General features: G+C 31.4%; 1 long non-coding RNA gene across 2 annotated transcripts; it reads left to right on the plus strand.

Annotated features, from left to right (window-relative positions):
* Positions 1 to 232: 232 nt before the first annotated feature.
* On the plus strand, positions 233 to 2,882 carry LOC147502610 (uncharacterized). Of its 2 annotated transcripts, XR_015220027.1 has the most exons (4): positions 233 to 525; positions 598 to 690; positions 2,018 to 2,249; positions 2,320 to 2,882. It is a non-coding gene; the product is annotated as an uncharacterized LOC147502610 (long non-coding RNA). The 2 variants fall into 2 exon arrangements; XR_015220028.1 differs by lacking the exon at positions 2,320 to 2,882 and having other exon boundaries at positions 236 to 525; positions 598 to 854; positions 2,018 to 2,113.
* Positions 2,883 to 3,734: the final 852 nt, after the last annotated feature.

The following is a 3,734-nucleotide window of genomic DNA, read 5'->3' on the forward strand; positions in this document are numbered from 1 at the left end:
TCCTTTTCTTTCTAGCTCCGCCGCATAGTATTTAACACATATGCATAGTCCAAATTAATCATGATTATGCATCCTACCTGCTTTACCTTTTTAGCCTTTTTGTTTGTTCTCATAGGTAACTGCTTACGTTTCAAAATAGTTGTGTACGACCCCATTAGAACGGATAGGTATGACCAACGCTTCTGGAGATGGAAGAGAGAATTTTACTACCAGACATATTGTCTCCTCACATTATTTGCCCCTTTCTACACATATAGAGCCAGCATATTGCCCATTACCTCCCCCAAATTTGACGCTCTTGAGTCATTATAATGTGTTCAACCCCACCATACCTAAAAAACAAACCCGGATTACATTTTAAGTTTCTTTAAATATCCCAACTATTATTTTCTTTCCTCTTCAAATACTTGACTTGGGCTTACTCCAGCGCAGCGAGAGTTTAATAGGAAAGGCCTTAAACTGGTTTATAAAGAGAAGAAAAAAGGATTGATGCTATACAATATTTGTCATCGTCAAACACTCCAGGTATCTACTAATTTGCATTTATTTTTATTTTCCTCTTTTGTTACTTAAATTGTAATGAATTCATTTCTGCAGGTTTGTTCCCTTCTTCCCTCCCTTTTGATACAGGCGGACGTCTATTTGAACTATCCAAGTTTCAATAAGCAACTTTGAAACCAACTTAGAAAGGTAAAGTAAAATAGAAAATTAGTTAGTTCAATTCCTTGCAGTTTGTGTTTCAAAAAAGTTTTTTTGTTTTTTTAAAATTGCACCTGACTATTATGTTAGGAAGGAAACTTTAGGCTCCTCTGTCGGAATTGAGTTAATGGATTGTTAGTACGGGTAAAACAAAGGTATTATCAAATCCATTAACATTACTCATAACTATATACTATTATATACTATTTACACACATGTTGCTAAACAGTTTGTTTGGTTTATCTAGAAATAGCATAAAATCACATGAAAAAAACATGAAAAAAAAATGGCGTAGTTGGTTTTATTGAACTACACCAATATCTTAGTGATCTTCCATCATTTATTTTTTTGTCAAGGAGACGTTTGTTTTAAAAAACAAAATCAGCTTTGAAGTAGTCTTAGAATGTAATTGTTTATTATACTGCAAAATATAATAATTCAATAGTCTGAGCAATTTTGCTAACAAGATTTTTTTTAAAAAAAATTAATTTAAAATTTGCCTCCTTGTATATAGTATTTAATTGTTGTATTTAAACAAAAAAAAATAGATTGTTTGCATATGCTTAATGCATTTGCTTTACAAGGAGATGGTAAAATTTAATTGTTTAATTTAACCTATATAACACAAATGTAGAATGGGTACTCTTCAATTGACGATCAAAATTTGCAAATGGAAAAAGATGTTACATATTATAAGTATTTGAACATCCCGTTAAATGAATCAAACTACATCAATCTTAAATTATAACAATTTTGTTTTGTTTTGTTTTGTTTTTTTTTGTTTTGTTTTTTTTTTAATCCCCAGTTGTGATAACTATGACTATTAAGGCTCTAAATAAACAGTATAAAAGGAAAACCTCATAACGGCTCCGATTGTTGCATTAAGGTCATGGAAGAGTATATATGAAAAATAAACTGTTTAGTAGTGTTCTTAGTCAACATAATATGAATAAGAGTTAAATGGTCTGAGTCCAAGGGTGTGTGAGAGATTAATACCAGCAACTATGTAAAACACTATAGTTGAAAGAGTAGTTTTTTTGGCCCCATGGCTTTTTAATATAGGCTATATTGGGCTATTTTATGTTAGTCCTGTTAATTATAAAGTTTAAGAGTTATGGTAGAAATTTTTTTACATAATTTTTTTAAAAATATGTTTGAAATTACCCCCGTAGAAAAAAACTTTTAAAAAAAAATTACAAAAGACAAATGGTTAGAGAAACCTAAAATAGCTATATAATTCTTTGATGTCTTTGTTTGTTTTTTTGTTTTTTTGTTTTTTTTTTGTTTTTTTTTTATTTGTTATTTGTTATGGGGAAAGGCACTGGAGAGACTATTGAGAAGCACATGAAGTGCAAGGCTATGGAAGAGTTGGTAGCACATGTTAAGTGCGTCCATGCTACCGGTTGGGATTGTCATTAGGAGAGATGTCACTTGAACCAAATAACGGTCGGGGAACAACCTTCATTTAGTTATGGAGTTGGAGTGTTGGGAAGGAAACAATAAGGATGTTATTTTGAGAATTCTTTGATGTTCAAAATGGGTTAACCTCTGTTTTTTTTTTTTTTTTTTTTAAATTTGATTTTTGATTTTTAATTTATTCAAGTTAAATGTTTCATATAGGTACAATTGCTCCTTGCTGATGTAGTACGTCAGTACCAAGAATATTTAGATGTGCAGAGTAGTCGGATTGTTACTTTAGTTGCTGACGATGACAGGCTTGCTATTGGAACCCATGTTGGTTGCAGTGTAAAGGAAGAAACTGAAGAAGCAATGACACATAAGGTTGAAGATACCAGTTTAGAAGAGACAAAGCTTCATATAGTTCAGTTAGAAAAAACTCTAACTCAGTATCATCTGTGTGTTGAAGAGCTAAAGGAAGATCAGATAACTCTAAAAGGTCTTATAGAGGCCCAAGAGTTTGATCTCCGTTGGGCTGATGGAGATCGCTTGCGAAGTAAAGAACATATCTATATGTTGGAAACAAGGATATGTAGCTTAGAGTCGGAAATAGTTCAGTTGAAGTTGTACGGGAAGCATATGGAGGAGCCTCCATAAGTCTTTCCCCCACTGATCGCATATGCCAAATTCAGTTTAAAATTATGTTCGTAGTTGGTATACCAAATATTGATGTATATGTTTTGTTACATATTTTAAATATCGTATGTATAAAAGTTTTGGCATTACTCTTAAACTTTACAATCAACATTCCTAACATAAAATAGCCCAATATAGCCTACTTAAAGAAGGGAAAAAAAACGCTTTGAGCTATAGTTTTCTCTATATCTCTTGCTCATAATCTCTTACACATCCTTCTACTCAGACCCTTTCTCTCTTTCTCATATTAAGATCGCTTAAAAAACAACTTAACAGTTAATCTTTCGTATATACCCTTCCATTACCTTAACGTAACCATCGGACCCATTACATGTTTTTCTTTTGCCCTTCTTCTTTAACTCCTTCTTAGTCATCCTTGCGAAATAGTATATCATCATATATAGTTATGAGAATTGTTATAAAAAAAAAAAAAAACAACAACAATGAAAACAACCACCAACTGTGAAAAACCAAAGAAGGAATATCTATATGTTTAAGAAAACTCGCAAGGTTCTTAAAGAATCTATGTGTTTTTAAAGTAAAAGAAAAGCAAAAAAAAACATAATTTTTTAAATAAATAATAAAAGCAAAAAAATAAATAATGAAATAAAATAAAAAACTAGAAAACAAATATATATACTCCATCGCATATGATTAAGTTGAGCAGTTCACCTTTGCAAACCGATTGACCCAATTAAATGGGTTCAATAACGGCATTACAGCTACTATGACCACTTTGTAAGACCCAGCTCTGTTACCCATAATATCTTCTGACACATTTCCAAACCCGAGTTCCAATGTTGTCTGCCACATTAAAAAAAAGTCAAAAAACATACTAAAGTCATTGCGATGGACTCGAGGATTACATCATTGTTAAAGTTAACCCCATGGGCAAAATAGTTTAAAAAATTACTACATTAATCATGAATGAAAACATTATG

This window comes from Coptis chinensis, chromosome 4, assembly GCF_015680905.1.
Source record: "Coptis chinensis isolate HL-2020 chromosome 4, ASM1568090v1, whole genome shotgun sequence".
Lineage (NCBI taxonomy): Eukaryota > Viridiplantae > Streptophyta > Magnoliopsida > Ranunculales > Ranunculaceae > Coptis > Coptis chinensis.